The sequence below is a fragment of the Rhamphochromis sp. 'chilingali' genome, assembly GCF_963969265.1.
Source record: "Rhamphochromis sp. 'chilingali' genome assembly, chromosome: 3".
NCBI classification, from domain to species: Eukaryota; Metazoa; Chordata; class Actinopteri; order Cichliformes; family Cichlidae; genus Rhamphochromis; species Rhamphochromis sp. 'chilingali'.
In genome coordinates, this window is record NC_137931.1 from 31,010,388 (window position 1) to 31,035,482 (window position 25,095).

The 25,095-nt window shown below is 38.6% G+C and overlaps 1 protein-coding gene across 1 annotated transcript in view; it reads left to right on the forward strand.

Moving 5' to 3' along the window:
• Window positions 1-25,095, forward strand: part of naaladl2 (N-acetylated alpha-linked acidic dipeptidase like 2) — a gene marked incomplete at its 3' end in the record, with an annotated part of 348,164 nt that overhangs the window by 194,895 nt on the left and 128,174 nt on the right. The window lies entirely within an intron of this gene.

A 25,095-nucleotide genomic window follows, 5' to 3' on the forward strand; every position in this document is an offset into this window, starting at 1 on the left:
GAACTTCTGGCTAGGACGGCAACTTTGAGCTTAATTAGTGCGAGAGATCTTCATGATGTTTATCTGCCCTCAAGGTGCCTTTACAACCTGAAAATAATAGGTGGTGGAGAGTGAAATCTGCATCACTGGGTTTGTTTAGGAAAGACAAAACCTAAATTAAATTAAAAACTACCTGTAAACAAACCTGACTCTGTTAGGGAACACCCTATATCCATATATTAGTAACGGCTTAATAGCATTTGGATTGAACTCCAGCATTTAAAATCGGAGGGCAATAAAATTTCCTCTACTGCTTTATATCTTAACCGGGTCTCTGGGGAAGCTGAGACAGACAGAAGAACCTACACAGCTTCCATTTATAGTTAATTTCTCCACTTGTAGAAATGCTCAACATGTTTTAGAAACTGAATTTTCTCAAGACAGTTCCGAATTACTTTCAGATTGACTGTTCAGTCTGGAGAAGGAGAAAGACTATTCAGCAGCTAAGCTGCAAGTTTAATGGCAGACCATGGTTGATAGAGTCAGTGAGGAGTCAGTGAGCTTTTGGGGAAATAAGTGACTAATTAATAGTCAACTATTCACTAACTACAAATTTTTAAAAAACAACTGTATGTTATTTTTAGATTCAAGTATGTGTTTATCCCAGGTATATGTTCAAAAAGAAGAGAAACTGCTACTAACATTAGCACTAAATATGATTATAGCCAAATATTCTGTCCAATTAGAGTTAATATTTAGCTACTGTGTTGCTTTCCTGGGCTGCTTTGCAAGTAAATAAGATTCATTAGTGTTAATGGTGTTAGTGTTTTATTGATTGTTTAAATCTGGCTTTCGTATAAACCAGTGTCTGTATTGCCTGTGTTTTGTGTCATGTGTAAGCTGTGTGCAGGCAGGATAGGAGGAATGATGGACCCAAAATTGTAGACTCAAAACAAAGATTTATTACTAAATGACAAAAACAGGAAACTGGCTAAACTGGAAATACATAAACTAAACTGGCAGGCAGATGGACAGAACACACATCCTGGGATGGGATGTATTAAAGTATTCATATAAGGACATGGACATGGATTATATAAGAAAATGCAAAACTAATGTACATTTAATGGCATGCAATCATTTATACAGATCTTTTAAAAAAAGATAGTTGCTGTGGGGGGCTTTCCCTAACTTAAACATAATGCTTCCACCCTGCAGCACCCATTTGAAACATGTTCCCACACTCGTTTTACCATATTCACTTTTTTTGCAGATGTCGGCATATTGAACAGTAACACGATTACAAAAAGTGGGAAACAGTACAACTTCTGCAAGCAACAAATGCTTAATGCACCTACATGTATTTTCAAGACATGCTGATTTAATATGCGGGATTTATATATATATATATATATATATATATATATATTTTTTTTTTTTTTTTTTTTTTTTGTGGATAAACAAAACAAGCCGTTTATTGAGGCTAGCAATGAGGGTAAAAATAATCGGGCATCGGTGAAAACTAAACAATAACCTAAACTGGGTGAACTAATAACAAAACATGAAAAAGCTTAACCATAGTGAACTGACATGGGTACCTGGGGATGAGACATGGATGAGCAGACGACCTGACAATGGCATGCAGAAAACAAAGGGCTTAAATACATACATGAGGTGATCAGGGGAGGTGGAGACACATGGGGGAAACAGCTGACAGACATAAACCTAATGACAGGACCAGGAGAGGAAAGCTAAATACAATAAACAAAGAACACATGACATTGTCAGAATAAAACAGGAAATACTAAAACTAAAACATGACAACACAACTTAACAGACCTAATATGTGATGAATAAATACAAAACCCCAAAACATAGAAAACCCAGGAACAATAACTGCCTAAACTAAAGGCAGATAGGAAATAACACAAACTAAATCACATAACAAAATGAGACAAATACAAACATGAACTCAGAGCGCTGGGTCAGAGACCCAGCCTGTGACATGTAGGTGTTAACTCTACATCGTAAAATGTCGTGTTCTAAAAATTGAGTTGTCAGAGGGGAGCAGTAATCAAGCCCAGAGGCCAATAGTTTGTTCATTCATGTTATTAAATTCCTGAAGGAATCTTCACACATAATTACATCTACGTGCACCTGGTGTGGTGCTACAGCCTGTACTCATACACTGCACTTCTTGGCTCCCTGTGGGCACATCATCAAATAAAGCTCTGACAGACAGCTTTATTCTGATTTTTTTTTTTTTTTTTTTTTTTTTTTCTAATGGCCAATTTCTGCTTTCACAGCGTGACCACATCTTTAATAGTGTTCTCCCACGAGTAATTTTAAATAAATTCCTGTTCGTATGGGACAGTTTAGCTTCCACACCCTCACACTGAAATGAATGGATATGTATTTTCTGAGTAGTGCAAGCTGGAATAACAAGAGTTATATAATATTTGTTACAGAGATCTCATATGAAAAGCGATTTTCCTGCCACAGTAAAGTTTTGCAGGCTCTAACCGCCTATATTTCTCTGTAACCTTACTGTCGTTGCGCATATTTCCAACTCCCAAGCAGTTAAAACACCTGTGGAGTTCACCCTAAATACAAGCACAAACAGGAGTCATTTAGATCTACTTCTAAGAACAAAGATGTATCCAAAATGTGTCACTCTGAGATGATAATACAAAATGAAATTTGTTGTTTACATTATAAATAACACGTCTAACTGTGAAGGTAAAGGTCAAATATTCAGTAGGACAAAAGTACAGTTCAGTACAAGAAAGTACAAAAGTAACACTGTTTATTATTTATATTCCATTGCATCTTCATTTTGCTGCTCAAAGGGCTTTTGATATCTGCAGGCATCCTTCATCAATTCAGTTCTACCTATATAACAGCAGTTGCCGTGCGCTTTACATCGTAAGATAAAGACGTCACTGTATTATATAGAGAAACTCTGAGAAAGAAGAAAAAAAACTTTTGACTGGAAAAAAATCTGAAACGGCCTCAGGGAGGGCGGCTAAATACTGCAACTGTTTGGAGTGAGGGGAAGCAAAGAGGAGAAACAAGAGCATAAGGATACGACAGTCAACATCAACAAAAATAGCAAGCTCTAAACCAGCTGTTATTACCGAGAGTTTGTAGGAAAAAGACCTGGAAACATTTATAGGGAGAGGAGACAATATGGAGAGTAAAGGAGGGGACACCATTAGACTTGGAAACAGAAGTTCACTATGTATCAGCACTTGGGAACAATGAGTTAAAAGCTGCTTTGTCAGTTTGGATTTTTCTCCTCAACAACAGTTTTGACAATCGAGGCCCAAAATGCCACAAAAAAAAAAAACCTTAGTGCACAGGAAATGTTTATCTCAAATTACCCTCGGTTATTTTTAACAATTGTAAATGTCATCTCTTTTTATTCTGTCAAACACTGTGTTAGTCATATCTCTTATTTTTCTCCCACACACTGAACACAGATTGTGTTCTGCTCTTAGGCTTTCCCACCATTACATATTATCAGTGTTGTCATGGTGAATGGCCCTGATTTTGAAGAGGTGGGAGTGAAGCTGTGATACGACCTGACTTTCACATTCTCTTCAGTCAGTTGTATTTAGAGCTAGCATTTCAACAAAGGTGGGGAGTTGCAGTAAGCATAAAAAACAAGCAGCTAAAAATATTAACTGATTACAAGGGGTTTAGTACATTTGGTATTAAAAGGTCAACAAAATATTTTTCAGGGATGCCCTGAATATAGCTCGAGTGAAAATGAGCAATTGTGTGTTTTCCATTTGTTTGGCCTAAAAATGTAAACATGTAACACAGGCCATACATTCAACCACAAACTTATAAGCTGTGTTTGGGGGGAAAAGTTAGGTTTTGTTTTGCTGTTTGGCTTCACTAGAGCTAATAAAGTACAGGGTTCACCGAATGATTCAATAGCCAATTTTCAATAGTGGAAAGGACCTAATTGTCATCGAAATGACAAATTTGATCTTAGCACTGGTTTCATGTCTGTTGGTACTGTACCATACCATGCCATAATCTCATCGTGCCCTTCTGATAACTGCAACAATCCCCGTGCAAGGTTTAGGAAAACATGTGATTGAGCATCAAGCCCATCTGCCAACCGTCCATATTCAGTGGAAAACCAGTTACATGCAAGTTCCTCATTGTTCATTTTGGCATCACCTCACTGCTAATGGCGGTGGACAGGTCTTGGCACAGGCATGCTTTCTCTGAAAGGAACACAACCTCATTCTTGCCCTAGCTGAGCTTTTAGCTGGTGCATTGACATCCCATCTGAGACTTTTGTCATGCAGTCAGTGATGCATGTCTCGACCCACATCAAGAGGGAAAGGGCAAGAATAGCGCATTGTCATGAACATGAAAGTAGCTGGAAGGTAAAATTCATTTCATATGCAATATAAAATGCTATATATGCAAGCTGCTTTTGTGCTGAAGTTTGTTATTTTCAAACCCTCTTTGATGACTAGAATTAATATTCAGTCTCATCACTGGCAATACAGTTACAATTATGTGTGTGATATGAATCAATGACATACCACAGGTAGGAGAAAAAAAGACATATGTACGCATAACAACTGTAATACTTCATGTTTCTTCTTTTTGAAAGATTATTAAGGCAAACATTGTTATTAATTTATGATAAGTACATTAAATTGTGTTGATCCAAGTAGATGGTGTACTGTGTAGCTATTTGCTGATCCATGAAACCAAACAAAACTGTAAAACAAGAACAATAAAAAGGCAAAGAATTAATATCTATATATCTGCTTTTTCTGTGCAGATTTTGCAATTAAAATATAGTGATTATTATTTGCCCACATTAGGCTCCGAACAGAAAAAGAAAATAATAAACACACAGAAAAGTGAGTGCCTATGTATGTGTGAGACAGAGAATGTTTGTGTTTTCCAGCTAAAAGCTTTAGAACAGTGAACCGAGTTGGGCGACGATTACAAAGTATACAGGTGTGCATACTGATCCCATGTAGGCAATAAATCAAAGCAGGTACATATGGCTCCAACTGCGTGGGTGCATTTCTGAGAAACCTCTGCTTGGTTTCCAACTTTGTTCAATATTCCGAACAGGTCACTATACTGTGTGTGATCCACTGTGTTTGTAATTGCATTCATTCATCCTCATATGCTGAGCAAACAGAGTTCTGTGCTGGTAATGTGTTGGGGAAACAACCAGATGTTGTGCACCATTGCTGTGGTGTTCATGACAAAAGTGTGGCTCGCTGAACATTTGTTTTCTCATTTAACATCTGTTTTTCTTTCACTCTATGGTAGTTTTCATCTCTTTGCACTCACAGTGCTCCCTAAAACTTCCTTTTGTTATTCACCGCCTGCAATATTTTTACAATGTTTTTTAAAAAACATTTGCATGTTTTGTTTTGTTTTGTTTTGAAGTCTGAGTAGATTTAAACCTGTTTTATGTACAAAAACAGAGAAACATGTTCTGCTGTGAGAGAATGACGTGACTAAAGTTATTGAGATGAGCTATATAACACATTGTTTGAATAATTCATTGTTATGTAATGTAATACGCTCAAAAATCTCCTTCAGCATATTTTTCTTCACTGCCATGTGCAGAAATCTGGATGTAAAATACCATCCTGTTCGGGGCTACGCGTGGGAGTCATCTTTGACATGTGTCATCAGGCAGTTGCCTTGGCTTTGGGGACCTGGAAGAGAACTCAGACAGGCCGCTGAGGTGTGAGAGGAATATCTGACATCCCCTCATCTCTGCAGATCATTGGTTCAGGGCTATAGTCAGGTTCAGGTGGGGAGAGCAAGAATTAATAGAGTCAGAAGGATCTTCATCTTGACTTTGGCATGTACTCTGTTTAGACCGGAGGCCATTACTGCAACTTTGTGCAGACAATTAGAGTCCTCCAAAAATGTAGGACAAGGGCTGCAGCATCTTCTGCCCTCCCACAATTTGTGACAGGAGTGGACTTGTGATAAACAGCAGTGCTGCCTAAATGATTTTTAGAGAGAGAGTTTTTGCAAAAACACTGGTATCAGGAAATCTATCTTCTGTAACAACCACAAATTATGCTTCTCTGGCTTCATCCTTAATTTATTTTCCCACTGCACCAGGAACAGCTATAATTATCTCATTGTACATTTTAACCTATGTGCGAGTACACACTTTATTGTTCAAATCCTGTAATACAAATCTTTTATTATGTTCAGGAAAGCAGCTGAAAATAATTGCTTTCATCATTTGACTCCTTCCCATTTTGACTCTGAAAATGAGCTCTTAGTGGTAAAAAGCAAACACAGTTAATCAGCCTCTGTTGTATTGGCTTTGTTTTCTTTCACCTGCTTATTGTGCTTGTAGGTTTCCTGTCTGTTGGCGTAGTTGCAAAGGCAGTTTTTAATTGGACAGTTAGCCTTTGATGTCCTGTAATATCCTGCATTGTAAATGTAGCATCTTTGCTAGAAGAAGAGCGAGAGTAAGAGCACACAATCCAAACAAAACAAAAGACATTTTCCAGAATAGACCTTCGTTCTGGAGATAAAACACCACATGATCTAGATACATTAAAAAAAACCTAAATGAAATTCCAGTCTGGAAAGTAGGATGTGTATACATTAACACTAATTAGCTCTATTTTTGCATCAGAAAACTCTTTTCTTTCACTATATACTGTAGTGGATTAAATAAGTAAAGCTGACTAGCGGTATCTCAAAAAAGTATTAAAAACCAGTGGTTTCTACTCAAGCATTATATGCCATCATGGAACTTTATCGAACTTGACAGCAACAGCAAATCTTCACAAAGCTGCCAGAAAAGCCTGCATTTTATTTGATGTCCTCTCAGTAAAAACGGATTGACGCGGGGAAAAAAGTTTTTTGGAAAACACTGAGTGAACTGCTATAATGTAACTTACTTACATTACTTACTTTTATTAACATTGCTCACTCATTGTCATTCCCGATTAACACGTTAGTTGCAATAGTTGCACAAACTCATAGATCTACAAATATATATATTTGACTAGGGCTCCAAATGTATGTATTCTGATAGTATGCACATAGAATATATAGTAGTTTATTCATTATCAGGTAGAAGTTTCAGCTGCAACATTTCACAATTATTCTGTGTGAGCCATTGCTTGCAAGGAGCTTTTATTATCATAGTGTGATTAAGTTTTACCAAAGTATTTTGTCAGGAAAGCAAATAAGATACAGACTGTATTGCATACACATCAGTAAACACGTCATTTAATGCTTATTTGACCAGATGCTTTGAAGTTTGCTCCAGTTTCATAACACCAGTTCTCCAGGAGCTCATTGAGGTTTGATTTATCATTGGTTCCAGCAGGAGAAATACCATTTTATTACAGCAATCTACAGTGACATTTGGTCCTTTTCAAATGGTATTCCTCATCCTGTACGTGTTGGTTGTAAAACACAGTAAGTGAAGTCTTGTTAAGTGGCAGTAGTACCTGTCAGTGCCTCCAACCTTCTTGGAAGTCTAAAGCTGATGGGGAATGATAGAAGGATATTACATCTGCATCCAGCTCTCCCCTGCACAGCTGTCAGGCCCAAACTCCCCTTGGTGCTTCAAGTGGTGATGATACCAGGCAACAGTCATGCAAGCTAAAGCACACTAACACACACCAGTGTGCGTGTGTCTGTTCAAATCTCCATCTGACACATCTTACATGAAGTAATTTTATTTGCAGCTTTGAAGATGGGAGTTACTGATGGTGAGAGGACACGAATGAAGTCTGTAGGGTAGACATGAGAGACAGTGAGAGTGAGGAGAAGGAACAAGTTGGGGAAATGACATTGCAATTGTGATTTGTCAATAAACCCTTACCGTACTACATTTTAATATTGACCAAATTTACATATATTTCTTGCAGAGTCTCTAGAGTCTTCTATGCTAACTTTAGTGCACAGTACAAAAGAAAAAGGACTCTACCAAGAGCCTCCAAAAAATTGTGTAGAAGACTTTAAAGTTGGGCAAAACTTTTGCAGTTAAACTTAAAAATAAATAAAAAATATGACAGTGGCACAGTTCCTCACAGCAAGAAGGTCCTGGGTTCAAACCCACCATCTGGGGGCGTTTCTGTGTGGCTTTTGTGTGTTCTCCCCATGTCTGTGGTTCCTTTCCAGGGGTGTCAGCTTTCTACCATAGACTAAAGACAGGCAGTTAGTAGGTTTATGTTAATTAGTGATTCTAAAGATGTGAATGGCATCTGTCTCTCTGTGTTAGCCCTGTCCAGGGTGATACCTGCCTCTCATCCTATAGTTTATCCAGTTGAAGCCCCATGATCCTGTGATGGACATTTAAAAAAATATTCAGTTGTCCTCTGTGCACAGTTTTTGTCAGTAAACATTGAGTAGAGTTATCATTTAGCAAAACACTTGATAACACCTCAAGTACACAGCAGGATGCTTGTAAATCCGTTAGACAGTTGTTTGGTTTTCAGGCAGTGCACAGTACAGGGAGTGCAGAATTATTAGGCAAGTTGAATTTTTGAGGAATAATTTTATTATTGAACAACAACCATGTTCTCAATGAACCCAAAAAACTCATTAATATCAAAGCTGAATGTTTTTGGAAGTAGTTGTTAGTTTGTTTTTAGTTTTAGCTATTTTAGGGGGATATCTGTGTGTGCAGGTGACTATTACTGTGCATAATTATTAGGCAACTTAACAAAAAACAAATATATACCCATTTCAATTATTTATTTTTACCAGTGAAACCAATATAACATCTCCACATTCACAAATATACATTTCTGACATTCAAAAACAAAACAAAAACAAATCAGCGACCAATATAGCCACCTTTCTTTGCAAGGACACTCAAAAGCCTGCCATCCATGGATTCTGTCAGTGTTTGGATCTGTTCACCATCAACATTGCGTGCAGCAGCAACCACAGCCTCCCAGACACTGTTCAGAGAGGTGTACTGTTTTCCCTCCTTGTAAATCTCACATTTGATGATGGACCACAGGTTCTCAATGGGGTTCAGATCAGGTGAACAAGGAGGCCATGTCATTAGTTTGTCTTCTTTTATACCCTTTCTTGCCAGCCACGCTGTGGAGTACTTGGATGCGTGTGATGGAGCATTGTCCTGCATGAAAATCATGTTTTTCTTGAAGGATGCAGACTTCTTCCTGTACCACTGCTTGAAGAAGGTGTCTTCCAGAAACTGGCAGTAGGACTGGGAGTTGAGCTTGACTCCATCCTCAACCCGAAAAGGCCCCACAAGCTCATCTTTGATGATACCAGCCCAAACCAGTACTCCACCTCCACCTTGCTGGCGTCTGAGTCGGACTGGAGCTCTCTGCCCTTTACCAATCCAGCCACGGGCCCATCCATCTGGCCCATCAAGACTCACTCTCATTTCATCAGTCCATAAAACCTTAGAAAAACCAGTCTTGAGATATTTCTTGGCCCAGTCTTGACGTTTCAGCTTGTGTGTCTTGTTCAGTGGTGGTCATCTTTCAGCCTTTCTTACCTTGGCCATGTCTCTGAGTATTGCACACCTTGTGCTTTTGGGCACTCCAGTGATGTTGCAGCTCTGAAATATGGCCAAACTGGTGGCAAGTGGCATCTTGGCAGCTGCACGCTTGACTTTTCTCAGTTCATGGGCAGTTATTTTGCGCCTTGGTTTTTCCACACGCTTCTTGCGACCCTGTTGACTATTTTGAATGAAACGCTTGATTGTTCGATGATCACGCTTCAGAAGCTTTGCAATTTTGAGACTGCTGCATCCCTCTGCAAGATATCTCACTATTTTTGACTTTTCTGAGCCTGTCAAGTCCTTCTTTTGACCCATTTTGCCAAAGGAAAGGATGTTGCCTAATAATTATGCACACCTGATACACCCCTTCTCATTACAGAGATGCACATCACCTAATATGCTTAATTGGTAGTAGGCTTTCAAGCCTATACAGCTTGGAGTAAGACAACATGCATGAAGAGGATGATGTGGACAAAATACTCATTTGCCTAATAATTCTGCACTCCCTGTATCTAACTACACCTCCCAGAATGGGTTTAAAATTGGATGCTGCCTACCAGTGTTGGTCAAGTTACTTGAAAATAGTAATTAGTTACTAATTGCTGATTACTTCTCCAAGAAAGTAATCCAGTTACTTTACTGATTACTTATTTTCAAAAGTAATTTATTACTTAGTTAACTTTTTAAAACATCATACACGACCTGAATATGTAATAAAGCAAAAGACCTTTCAGTCCAATTCATTTTTTCTGCATAATTCATCATATAAATTAAAATTGTAATCAAATAAAAAAGTCTCTTTTTAAAACTTGTTTTATTCTTTTAACTTTATGCACATTGCATCGAGCAAAAATTAAATTATATGCAACAGCCTCTAACTGGAAGAAATTTGTTAAACATTTAAACCTTTTCTGCCTTTTCCAGCACATAAAATAAAATAATTGTTTTGTGTTTACTTCCAAACTTTAAACGCTGCGTGGTCGTACTCTCTCCCGTACTCCATGTTATCCATTGTTGATCTACACACGTCTGTTGCTGCCACAGACTCGTACGTTACTGACATGAGACGCTCTCACAAACAAAATCACAGTTTGGTAACGCAGCGTGCTTGCGAGATAGTAACAGTAATCAATTTTTTTTTTTTTTTTTTTTTTTTTGGACTAGCAATCTTTACTCGTTACTTGCAAAAAATAACCAGATTACAGTAAAGTGACAGAGTGAATGGGTTAAATGCATAGAGGAATTTCCCACAGGGATCAATAAAGTATACATTATTATTATAACTGAATAGAGAACTGAAGACTTACTGGTTTAACGCCAAACTTCCTACTCTGCAGTGCTTCAAACCCTGGGGCCCAGTAATGGTTTTGATTGTTTGTTTTGTCACCTTCGCCCTACATGTCTTCCACTCCACAGGTTTCTTTACAACCGCTGGTCGTAACTAGAAACCGCTATTGCATTAGCCTAATTTTTAACTTTCCTCCTACATACTGTTGTAAATGGACTACTGGTTATACTCCCACTGGAACATTAAAATTTTAATGCTTTAAATATTTTTTATCTCCATATCTGTGTATTAGGAGTAAACTAAATTCTGCGTAAGCAGGCAATAAAACACACTGTTGTAGTAGCTGACTCAGCAGGGCTGATTTATGAGAGGCTGTTTGCTCCAGTTACAATTACTGAGGAAGATCATCAGCTTTTTCTGTAGGCCGAGCATTTTTATTTAGTTCTGCAAATACAGACTGTCCAGAAAACTGAAACCAATCTTTTCATGACACAGCAGTCTGTTTATGGAAGAGATTATTTATCGATATTTGGCTTTAATGGCCTCTATATCACTTAAAACTGGAGACTGAAACATGAAAAGCTATTTTTTTAAACCATCTCTTGCCTTGGTCAAGTGTTTTAAAAGTTCCTATGAAGTTGTACAACTGTGCAGAGCATGAAAGTTTGGTGTAATATCAAAGATGGGGTCAGAATATTGGGATTTTTTTCTTTCAACCTAGGACTTGTTTGGATATTGGATGTTCAGCGGTTTGTTTTGATATTGCACCGTCAGTGATGTTCAGCAGAGGGATGAACAGGTCTGTGTACAAAATAACTGATTGATCTGTGGAATGTGCTTCTGCATGATTTAGCCATATATGCCTAAATCATGGGGGAGGTGAGGCTGGTATCAAACTGGAATGTGCATCAGTGGAACACCACTTCCTGATGCACTGCTGTACAGTGCATTCGAAACTGATACATATTTTTTATACTGCACTAAATAGTGTCCTTAGAGATTTCTGAAAGCAGCCTATAACAGCCTTGATAATTATGTTTATATTTAAACATGTTTAATGTTAAAAGTACTTTGTTTAATAATGATTTTAATAATAATATATTCCTAACTAACAAGGTCAAGTAAAACCAAATCTAGTTTCATGCTGTAAAATTATGTGTTGTACATGTGTGCTGTAGCACTCGAACTTTTTTCCTCTTTTCTTTTTTCCCAGTGGGGACCTCTCCCACGCTACAATGCGAAAGTAGTAGAACAAGCAGGCTGTATTAATGAACTTGAAATGCGTGCACTGCATTTCACATTCTCCAAAAAATTTACTACATAACTCCAGTACTGTACGCCAACAGGCCAACTTAAGCCACTGAACAAAACTCCGATATTTAGCATATTTTGTTTTCTTTCTTCCTTTCCTTCTTTCAAGAGTCAGAAATCTTGCTTAAGTTGGAGACTTTCAATGTTATTATTTTACATTTGATGCTTTAAAAAGCATTTACGGTGGTGGGATGTTTTTTTTTTTTTCAGAAGTGAGTCATATGCACTAAATTGCCTCCCTATACTATGTTCATGAAAATAAAGCGACATGTCATCCATTGCAACAGTATGACTCAGCTATGTGTGTTTAATTGTGTTTAGACAACAGTGGAGTTCGTTGGCTCAGAGCATGATCCAGAGTACACGGTAAATTCTTATTCAACAGCTCGCATTTGTTGTTCTTTAGTTTTGTGGGATTTTTTTTGCCAGTTTTATGCTTTTATTCATAATTGCATATTTACAGCACATCTGATCCCATCTTTATGTAGCTTAGTGGTGCAAACAATTATAAACTGCACTGAAACTACTATCAATACCAGAGTACTTAGGAACACAGCTTAACTTGACAAAATCTTTAAACATTACTATTGAAGGCAAAGCTGAGGCTTCATCGTCCTACTAACCTAATGCAAATATAAAGAGTTCAAGTTTGTTCCCCGTGCTTTAATTTCCTCGTAATATTTCACTTCTTCGTTTTATGACGCTGTATACTTCTTCTTGCTTTTGCTGTTTTGTCCTTTCTGTTGACATCTCCTCCCCTTCCTCTTAATACTCCATGTCTCCTTATCCTAACTAGGAGCATAAACATTCTGGTAAGTCATCACAGCCCCAAGAATATAGACACTTAAGCAGATATATGGGAGACTGTCCATTATTTTCCTCATTAACATACAGTATCCTCATATAACTTCCAGTGCAATGATATATACCACAAATTCCATAAAATAAAGATTAATGTCAGCCCAATAAGGCAAGTAAATCCTTTTCTGCAAATAAAGTAGATAAACTGATTTAAGGGTTTACTTTTCCCTGCATCCCTTAGTTATTAATCTTCATCAGCCCTCTCTCACTGCTGTTCCTGTCTGTATCTCTCCTCTTTGTGTGTCATCCACACCACTTTAATAGAAAATGAAAGGTTTTTTCCATCGCTCTCTCATTCCTGCCTCAGCAGTGCCCAGTTCTCTCAAACACACATACACGAACATGCTTATATACACCCTCAACAGATGTTCAGTCCAATCAACTGGATTAGAGGTTTTAGTATTGGTATCAATTACCTCCTCAGGAATAGACTGTGCCAAAGTTTTTCCCAAGCCATACTCCCATACCCTCTATAATCTGTTGAAGAGACGATGGAAATGAAAGGGGCCTCTGTAGAGGCTTTCCTTATTTTGCCTTTCATTTTGGTGAAACATTTTGTGAACAGGAAAATAACAAGGCGCTTTCAGAGGAAATTGTATAATTCCCCGGTATCTCCAAATTGTATTTTAGCCAAGATACGGATGTAGCCACAGTGACATCATCCATTAGTTTTGGACTCCCTTTTCCAGCCCCAAAGGGGCTGCAGTTTTCAGCAGTTCTGCGTTGGCTTCACTTTTCAGCTACAAAGGTTGCCTTCTGATTTTAACCAGGTAAAGATCCTTTTTTAATAACATACTTAATTTGTGTATTAACTTTCATTCAGTAGGTACTGTATTCTTCTTAGAAACCACTAAATCGTTCACACAGATGATGATTAATTTATACATCTTTTTTGATAGACTCACTATTAGCTAACTCTTCTCATTTAAAGTATGACAGTGTGACCACTGGATGGATTATGTCCCTTGGCTGGATTAATGTTCTGGCAAATCATTGAAGCACTAGCTGTCTGACCTATATAGACTGGTGGATCCTGGTAGACCATGGTGTTCCCACAAATCTTATGCTAGAGACTCACATTTACACTGAATCATCCATCTTTGACATATAATGCGTGCACTACAAACATGACAAAAGTGAATATTGTTTTCCAAGATGATCATAAATTGATCAATTGGAGTGTAAGTATTAGGAACCTTAAAAAATATATAATATAGCCCTTATATTAGCACTTAAAAGCCCATGGTATCACCAGCGATCCCAATTTGCGTAATTATTTTTAAATCCCGTTAGAATTCCAACCAAATAAGCTAGAGCAATCATTTTTTTCCATATGAAAATGAAGAAGTTTTACTTACATATCATACATTAAATTGTCTCACACCATGGTTTCCTTCCACTAATGGCTTTGCAAAAATCACGTAAAAAGTGCATGCAACAACAAAAACATAATAATCCAGATAAATGCTTTTTTCCAATATCATCAACTGTTCATACCACTTTCTATGTTGGAATAAATGTCATTAACTGCAAACGTTTTTTCTTCAGGGTCTTTCAAAGTTCCACTGGTGCTATTGAAAGTCACTTTATGCCTTTCTTTATAGTTCCTGGGACACTTAGAACTTTGATTGCAGTATTGGAGATCATTTATTTTGATGCACATGCAGGTTTTTTGTAAATTGTGCGCAATTATATCTATTTTCATTTTTGCTGCAGTTTTTGCATTTACGCTTATGAAGGATATACCTCTGACATTTCTGTAACTAGAAAAATACGTAAAAAACAAAACAAAAACGATTTTAAAATTTCTTTGTAGTTTAAGGCTAAATTCAAGCTCAATCAAACCAATTCAAATGTGTAAATGTTGAAAACACAATGGAAATCACATCATCTATTAAACACTGCTTCTGACCTTCCCACTGTCTGAAGTAAACAGAATGAATGCAGAGTGAACACAAGCATGTTGTTTGCTGATATCCAGGCACAAGTATCACAAGTTATTGGTACCATATCATCATCCAGGACAATAGCTTTAAACAATCAAAGGCAGCCGTAGAGCTCTTTGATGTGGAAAAATTGAATGTCTTAGGCTGCCTTGGTGATTCACCGGATATCAATCCATCCCACTATGCTGCTGCTAACTACACACACACACACCATTAAATACATCAGACAGGTACCTTAGAACTACGACATGTACGACAGCTACAACATTGACATGTAAACCTTTAATCAGTCAGTCCTTCTGATTCAAGAATCAGCTGAGACAGCATCTGATTGTTAACAGTAACAATTAAAATAAAAAAAAGTGTGTATAAATGCATCGCTTTATTGCAGGTTTGTTAGTTTTATATTCAGGTTGTGTTATATTTTTCCAAACCTGATTCTTTGCCCTGTTTAGCTTAAGTACACCATGTAAAACAAAAAAAAACTAAATTAAACATATTAAAGACAAATGTTGCATCTTGTTGTTAAGGAGAGGTTTCTAACTGTAGCACAATAATAGCTTTCTTCTTATTCAGTTTGAAATTGCATAACCACATTCTCATGTCTAATGCCTCTAAATGAGAGAGACACAGGGTATGAGGCCATTTGAAGTTCAAACTCATAACCCAGTGGCTAATTTATGATTAGAAGAGAGGGTGACAGCTTTTACATAGATTTCTCTCCCTACACTAAAATCAGTGAAAACCTTTTCTATGGGTCTAAGAGGTATTCTGAACCACATGAGTAGGCATATTAAAGTCTCCATATGTGTTGTCATGCATGTCTGAGTACATATCTCCGGTTCAACATATGTGTCTTCAAGCAAAATGTGTTTCCATGTATGTCAGGAAATATGTTTGTATGCTTGTTAAAGTGTAGATTTTAGTGAGAATTAGGTACCATCAGTCAAATGCAAGGAGAAACAGCAGTTTTCACTTGATGTCCTTCAACTGTTCCGTTTCCCCTCACGAACCCAGTGAGTGTAATAGGATCATACATGACTGAATGCATGCAAAATGCCCCAGCGCCACTGCTGTCTGTCGGTGTTTTCTTGTTGTGTAGCCATAACATGTACTGACAGATCAACATGCATCTAATTTGGTATGCAGGAAGATGCTGCAAGGGCCGAGATTCACTGTAAGGGATGCATACAGTAAAGACCCACATGAGCATACATAAAATTAATTTTGGGGAAACAAGTGTAGGAAAAAGAAAGAAAGAAGGAAACACTACATTTAAATGTGTGCTAAAGTCACAGTCTAGACATTTGCTTTGCCACTCAGTAATAGTCAGAAGCAATTCTAGTGTGGACTTGGCTCTGGTGGGCTGGTTCACTGTTGCACTAAAAGCTGAATCTCCACTTCAGTCTTAAAATGCATGCACTCATTCTGATAAATTTATTTTTCCTGATACAAAGAATCTCACCCAATAGCATGATGCTACCACCGCCATGTGACAGGCAACAGCAATGCCTGGTGTCTACCAGAGGTGGTTTTTGAAGTTCTTCCAAATGTGCCCAGTTTTCAGCCTGCAGATCATAGAATCTTTTAAAAGGAGTTAGGCAAACTCCAACCGAGCCTTCTGAGCAGAGTGGCATAATTCCAGCTACTCTAGGTGACAAGAGGGGGGATTGATGCCATGCTGTTCAAACAGTTGTCCTTTCGAATGGCTCTATCCTCACAAAGGACTTCTGAAGCTCTGTAAGAGTGACTGTTAAGTCCCTTGTCACCTCTTTGATCAAGAACCTTGAGAAAAGAATTGCTCAGTTACTGAGATTAGCTGGATGGACAAGTCACTGAAGAGTGCTAGTAGTTACACACTTGCTCCATTGCACAGTTACTGAGGTCCTGTGAAGTATCAGAAAGAGTTTAGTACCTTTGGCCAACCTTTGCCTCACCACAGTTTTAGGATATTGGTGTACATATTTTTCCTTTGACTTTATGGCTTTGTATGCCATATGAATTTTGCAATCTTATGTAGACATTGTGTACTTTTAAAAAGAAATTGAGTCCAGTCTAGATTCCAAGTTCTAGATTGATCATATGTAATTAAGAAAAAAAGGTATTATAACACATGGGGGACTATAACATTATTAAAATAACTATACAATAAAAAAAATGGTGGTGTATTTTTTTTTATTATTATCACCCATCATGATTTTTTTTCTAATTCTAAATCAAGTTATTAACAAAATCTAAAGTTATCTCGATTAAGTGAGGTCATGTGTGTGAACATGTAGTACAAACTTTGTAGTAGGAGTGCTACACTGTGGTGTAAATCTGCACTGCTTTGAAAACAGGCTGTATAACACATGGTGCACTCTCGTCGTTTGACTTCTTTGGCAAGTTCCCAGTGGTTGATCGTCCTGTGGAGGTACGTGTATCGCTGGGTTTAATAACAATGTGCTTTGGCATTAATGAAATGGCTGAACACCATTTGGGGTTGGCAGCCTTCAAACTGCTGCATATCCATCCACTAAGACAGATTAATCCTTTCTATTAATACGACTTAGCAACACAACAATACACAAGTAGTGTATCCTTCCTTGTGTTGGCTTGCCAGGCATGTATATTTTTTTTATATAATTTAATGGACTAATCATTTAATTTCTCTTATTAATTTAATTTCGCTTGTTGCTGTTATTATTTTGATGATTGGGATACTAAGTCCTTATTCTGGGATGCCCTGTTTATGACAAAATTGCTATTATGACTTTCCTACTTGAATAATTTCACCATTTTTATGAGTACTGGCGACCAGCAGAGGTCGACCAGTATACAGTTTTTAAGATTTAAGATTTTATGGTTCTAAACATGGGTTGGTGGACAAACTAAGCAATGTCAACAGTCATAAGTGGGCCCATTAAATAGTTTATTTGGACTGAAGTTAAGCATTTTGGTCATATGAAAAAAATAGTATGTGGGGGTTTGTTTGTTTTTTAGCATACTTTGACATATATACTGTATATTTAAAATCAATATAACTAAACAATTAAAACTGAAGGGAAGATTTTAAACATTTTCAGTAGAATGTAATTTATTTCCACTTATAATGCCTAAACAAAGGTGTATCACATCAGGTGGACATAAGTAGGGCATTTTTACTCTGCATTTTGATGGAGCCTTGCCCTTTAAATCTTCCTAACCTTATTTAAACCTCAGACATTTAATTTGGTGTGTTCCCAACTATAGAAGTGAGATTTAACACCATGGTGAGATCAAAAGAGCTGTCTAAAGGCCTTCAGAAAGAAGATTGTAGCAGCTTATGAGTCTGGTAAGGGATTTAAAAAGATATCAAAATAATTTGAAATCAGCCATTCCACTGTCTGGAAAATACTCTACAAGTGAAGGACATTCAAAACAACTGCCAACATTCCCAGGTCTGGCTGTCCAAGTACAGTGGGGCAAAAAAGTATTTAGTCAGCCACCGATTGTGCAAGTTCCCCCACCTAAAATGATGACAGAGGTCAGTAATTTGCACCAGAGGTACACTTCAACTGTGAGAGACAGAATGTGAAAAAAAAATCCATGAATCCACATGGTAGGATTTGTAACGAATTTATTCGTAAATCAGGGTGGAAAATAAGTATTTGGTCAATAACAAAAATACAACTCAATACTTTGTAACATAACCTTTGTTGGCAATAACAGAGGTCAAACGCTTACTATAGGTCTTTACCAGGTTTGCACACACAGTAGCTGGTATTTTGGCCCATTCCTCCATGCAGATCTTCTCGAGAGCAGTGATGTTTTGGGGCTGTCGCCGAGCAACACGGACTTTCAACTCCCGCCACAGATTTTCTATGGGGTTGAGGTCTGGAGACTGGCTAGGACACTCCAGGACTTTCAAATGCTTCTTACGGAGCCACTCCTTTGTTGCCCGGGCGGTGTGTTTTGGATCATTGTCATGTTGGAAGACCCAGCCTCGTTTCATCTTCAAAGTTCTCACTGATGGAAGGAGGTTTTGGCTCAAAATCTCACGATACATGGCCCCATTCATTCTGTCCTTAACACGGATCAGTCGTCCTGTCCCCTTGGCAGAAAAACAGCCCCATAGCATGATGTTTCCACCCCCATGCTTCACAGTAGGTATGGTGTTCTTGGGATGCAACTCAGTATTCTTCTTCCTCCAAACACGACGAGTTGAGTTTATACCAAAAAGTTCTACTTTGGTTTCATCTGACCACATGACATTCTCCCAATCCTCTGCTGTATCATCCATGTGCTCTCTGGCAAACTTCAGACGGGCCTGGACATGCACTGGCTTCAGCAGCGGAACACGTCTGGCACTGCGGGATTTGATTCCCTGCCGTTGTAGTGTGTTACTGATGGTGACCTTTGTTACTTTGGTCCCAGCTCTCTGCAGGTCATTCACCAGGTCCCCCCGTGTGGTTCTGGGATCTTTGCTCACCGTTCTCATGATCATTTTGACCCCACGGGATGAGATCTTGCGTGGAGCCCCAGATCGAGGGAGATTATCAGTGGTCTTGTATGTCTTCCATTTTCTGATGATTGCTCCCACAGTTGATTTTTTCACACCAAGCTGCTTGCCTATTGTAGATTCACTCTTCCCAGTCTGGTGCAGGTCTACAATACTTTTCCTGGTGTCCTTCGAAAGCTCTTTGGTCTTGGCCATGGCGGAGTTTGGAGTCTGACTGTTTGAGGCTGTGGACAGGTGTCTTTTATACAGATGATGAGTTCAAACAGGTGCCATTCATACAGGTAACGAGTGGGGGACAGAAAAGTTTCTTACAGAAGACGTTACAGGTCTGTGAGAGCCAGAGATTTTCCTTGTTTGAGGTGACCAAATACTTATTTTCCACCCTGATTTACGAATAAATTCTTTACAAATCCTACCATGTGAATTCCTGGATTTTTTTTTTCACATTCTGTCTCTCACAGTTGAAGTGTACCTCTGGTGCAAATTACTGACCTCTGTCATCATTTTAGGTGGGGGAACTTGCACAATCGGTGGCTGACTAAATACTTTTTTGCCCCACTGTAAGTTCACTCTGAGAGCTAAAAGAAGTCTCCAAAAACCCTAAAATGCAATTACCTGACCTACAGCAGCCTCTAAAGTCAGAAAGAGACTGCATAAGTTTAATTCTAATAATAGGTGCAAGAAGGAAGTTTGCTTTCTAAGAGACACGTGAAGGCCAGCTTGATATTTGCCAGATAGAACATAGACAAAGACTACTACTGGATTTCTGGGATAATGGTTTTTGGACAGATGAGTCTAAAAATTAATTTTTGTAGTAAACCAAATTCAGCGCTTCAGGAAAGGAACCTCATACCAGCTGTGGAGCATGGAGATGGAAGTGTCATGAGGTGTCAGTGGAGGTGTCAGAAATGTGTGAGACCATCTGTAGAAAGAAGTAAAGTTGAAGTAACTGGACCCTGCAACATGACAATAACACAAGGACTGACTGAAAACTAAGAAATGGAGAGTTCTGGAATGATTAGGTCAAAGCTCAGATCTGAATTCCATTGAGATGCTGTGGGGGAAGTTCTTTGTTTTTAAAAGCATTGGGTGACAAAACAGTGGATCTCCTGGTGGTGCTTGATTGGACTTCATCTATTATTAGCTATTCTGCTCAAACAAGATCCACTCATGTTGCTGTTGGATTATTTTGTATAGATGTTTTCATTTAACTCATTTTCACATTTTCAATGGTGTTTAAGGTTCTACTGTTCATAAGGCTGTGAACACTTGACGGGTGAATTTGAGCGTTATGATTCATGGTGAAGAGAGAGTTGCATGTTCACATGTCGAAGCTTGAATTTGTGACTTAAGCTGAAAAGCAAGTTCAGCTGTTAAAGTTACCCAGGCAAAATTTTGTCACTTGATAGATTTGGAGTCTGGCTTTACTAGGGAACCGAACCTTAGTGGTGTATAAAATGATTCTCCAACCTATTTTTAGAATGAGCTGGGGAAACAAGATGAACAGGTCCCTGAGCTATCTGGGAAAAAAGTACACTTACCTTTCCATCAAGAAGCATTTTGCCAGCATCAAGTCATTTAAAATGCCTGATGGCTGCCCCAGTAGAGCCTTTCAGCAGTCTGAACCAGTGGACCATAGCTATATAGGGCATACCTAGGTGAACCTGCATCAAATTGTGTGAAGCAGAGCATGGGCAAATAAGTGTGCTCAATGAACTCAAACCACATAATCAAAGGTGTTAGAAAGAAAACAGTATTGTACTAGACACTGCATGGGTGTGCGAAATCAGCACAGCATTTCAGAAAATGTTAAATATAATGTGCTTTGTTGATCTCAATGGTAAATAAAGAAATACTCGCATTCCTAGATGGCAAACAGAAAATCTTAGATGCCTCTTTCGTTTTTCATCCATTTAGCTGTCAAGACAACAAGAAAGCTGTTATTAATGTCACCCAATAAGGACCAGTTAAATGTTGTATATTAACAATTCCAGCAGATAGCATATTGCTCCCAGTTAAAACCAAATCGCTTTCAAACACACGGAATCCGAGCTTTCAAACTACAAAGATTACAGAAGGTGACTGACAGTCATTACAGTGTGATTTATATACAGATTTTTTTCATTAAAATAAGTAACCGCATTGTGATTTTCTATATTCGCCGATGTTTACATTATTTTGCTTTGTTGGAGTAATGATGGCCTAAATACATACTTATAGAACTTACAATATTACAATAATATCAAAAGCTTAGTCACTATGGGGTGAAAAACGGTTTTCAGAAATTAGGGATTTTTATTTTATTGGTGTTTCAAATAGCATCCTGAGTTACTGTAACAATGTTGTACATGTAGCAACATAATGGAAAATGGTGTTGAAACTTAAAGTTTGAGTTTGACAATTAATATTTAAAAATACTTTTTTTCTATGACTGTGTACGATAAGAATGAGATGATGAGATAGCCTTTATTTGTCAGTTGCAGGTCTTTTGCCCACAACCGAGATGACAGACCTCGCCGACCGTACATACAATACAAACATCACATTGGGGAGACAGGTCAGGCCAGGTAGCGAGGAAAAAAAAACATTGAAATGTGCAACACAAAAGGATAATACAGGAATGCACAGGTATCAACACACCATAGCACAATAAACACAGACAAGCAACATGGGAAAGAGTTCCAGTGTGTACATCTGATCTGGGACCGCTGCAATCTTTCGACTGCGCCTCCAGCTGATCCGATGTCCACATCAGAGGGGAGGTAAGCGTTGGAGGTGGCGTTGGATCCGGGGTAGGGAGGGTGATGCGTCAGTGAGTGCTTATCAGTATCAGTATATGTAGGTGTGTGCGTGTCCATAGTTCAGCTGAGACAGTGCCCTTCACCCTGCCAGGCTAAGTAAACAGTCTTCCAGCCAACCCAGGTGGCCTTGCATGGAATGGGAAGGAACAGGCTCAACACAGTCGTTATCAGGGAGTTGTTGTTCGGCTCCAGCCTTGAGCTGGCGCCGAAGGGGTAGCCGGGTTATGATGGTAATTGAGAATTTCAAGCTGTTTTTTAACACTCCGACACTGGTCTCTCAGTCTCCCGTTAATAGCTGCGAGCTTCTCCGTGATGTTATTAGCCGTCGATTCTGTGGTCTTGTCACTCTTTTTGCTCACATAGCAGATTCTGAGACCTCAGCCAACTGATCCGAGGTGTAATCCAGCTCCACCCAGAGATGTTGTTCTGAGTTGATTCTTTCCTGATGTAATCCAACATACAAGGTGTTATTCTGAGCATTCACTGCAGTCGTAAGCGCCTCCAAGCTCTTAACCATGCTGCCTTCAGTGAGCCCTTTCTGAGAATGTCCCTATTCTGACTACGTGGTTCATTCATGTGACATAGGAGCTTCAAACCTTTCCACTATACGGTGCTAGAAATGGACCATTTAAATATTATTGGTAAAAAAAATATTTTGGGGGGATTCATTCTCATCATGAACCATCTGGTAGAAGCTGTTGGAGTAATTAGGGTCCTTCTCTTTCACAGTAATGCTGCATGGATTTGCAGATACACAATGCAAAATATTACATTATCACTAATGATGGGGTCATATTATTTCCCATCCACTCAACTCCAAATGCAGATTGAAGTAGTCACTGGTCTGCAAATGATAAACCCTTCATTTACGACATTGTCTTAATTAAAAAGTGAATGAATCCCAGCTTTGATCAGTTAAAAGTTCACTCTTGCCATCCAGATGCTCTCAATAGCAAACTGAGGTTGAGGTTGCCTCTTTTGTTCCCTCAGTGACACCCAGTGGTGAACTATCGAGATGGAAGACAGACAGAAAGGGAGAGGATAAGATGCTGATATAAAGAGAGCAAGATAGGAAGACAGACAGAGAGGAACAGAGTGTGTGCTTACTTTGGGAACCCCAGCAGAGTCCAAATGAATATCTCAACACGGTATTGATCCAGGCACTGTCACTACTATTCTTTATCTCGGCTCTCCCACCTCCCACACCCAGTCTCTCCATCTTTTGCTCGCTGTCAAATTCAAATTCGTCTCATTTTTTTCCTACACCCTCTCCCCTTCTCTTGCTCAGATTGTCTCTCACTCATATGGTGCCCCAGGGTATAATCAAATAACTGCCACAGAGATGGAGTGTATCAGGAACTGGCATGGAGTTCAGTGTATGTGTGTGTGATCATGTTCTTGTACCTAATGTGCTCACCAAAATAGAAGATACTCAGGGGCTTAGTTACTGGACAGGCCTGGGTTATAGGGTTTAAAATTAGACTGAGGAATGTTCCAGTTTGTGTGTGTGTGTGCGTGTTGGGTTTTTTTTCAGTGTCAGATATTTACATTTGAAATCATCTCTGTGCTAATTGCTAACACCAATGCTTCACAGAAAAGAGAGAGACTGAGACTTCTGACACCATCAATTTGTAAGTCAGATAAAGTTCAACTGGAAAAAATAAATATGTATACATAAGTAAATGCATAAATATGCATCTTTGTGAGCTTAATTTTAGACATGGGAGTGACTTGCTCAGTAATAAAACAAGAATGACATCTCATGGCTCGCCTATACCTTCAGTACAGTCTTGTTTTTTTTTTCTTTTCATCTCTTTGATGTCTTCCTGGTGCTTATTTAAATAAAGTTGTGTTACTGTTATAGTGCTTTGGAAAAATGAATGTTCAGAAACAGAGTAAGGTTTTTAAATGCCCCTTCATTTTAAATACAACTTAATACAACTACAAACAACATTACAAATACAGCTTAACAAAAAATGGGTCTAATGTGTGTGTTAGGTAACGTAAAGTTGGCCAGGGAGAGAAAAAAGATTAAAGTGTGACACATTAGAGATGTAAGGAAGACAGGACAGGTGAGGAAGATTATTTTTAAAGGTAAGGACTGTTCAGTAAGTGCAAACATCACATATTTTAGTTATTATGGTTTTGTGAATTCTGACTTCAATCTCAGAATTCTGCAAAAGAACGGGGGGAAAAGACGTGCCCACTTTTTTTTCCAGTGGCCCTAATCCTCTTCCGTACCATCATCTGTTTTTAGAACTGAAGAAGCTTCTTGGAAGACAGTTGAAATGTCTTCAAGAAACTTGAAGAAGTCCAGTCGCTTCTTCTCCAAGCTCCTTACACTAACTGAAGTACAGTAGTTTGTGTTACTCAAAAGTTGCATTAAATTTGACAGTTTGGTACAGCAGGTTAAACTGGTAAGTTTACTTCATTAGACGTCATGATCCACCTAATCCACCTAATCCCCGCGTACAGACAGAGGCTGAAGCTCTCCAAACCTGTCGTGAGGACTAAAAAACTGTGGAGCAACGAGGCTGTGGAGGAGCTTCGCACGTGTTTGGAGACCACAGACTGGGACACAATGAAGGCTGCTTCTAACAGCTTGGACGAGTTTACGGACACTGTCACCTCCTATATCCACTTCTGTGAGGACAGCATTCTGCCATCACGCACCAGGGTGAGTTATAACAATGACAAACCCTGGTTTACTCCTAAACTCAAAAAGCTGTGGTTGGAAAAGAGAAAGGCGTTCAGAAGCGGAGACAGGGACTGCTACAGAGAGGCCAAGTACAGGTTCACTAAAGAAGTGGACATTGCTAAACATCAGCACTCTGAGAAGATGCAGCAGCAGATCTCAGAGAATGACTCGGCCTCTGTGTGGAAAGGTTTTAGGAACATCACGAACT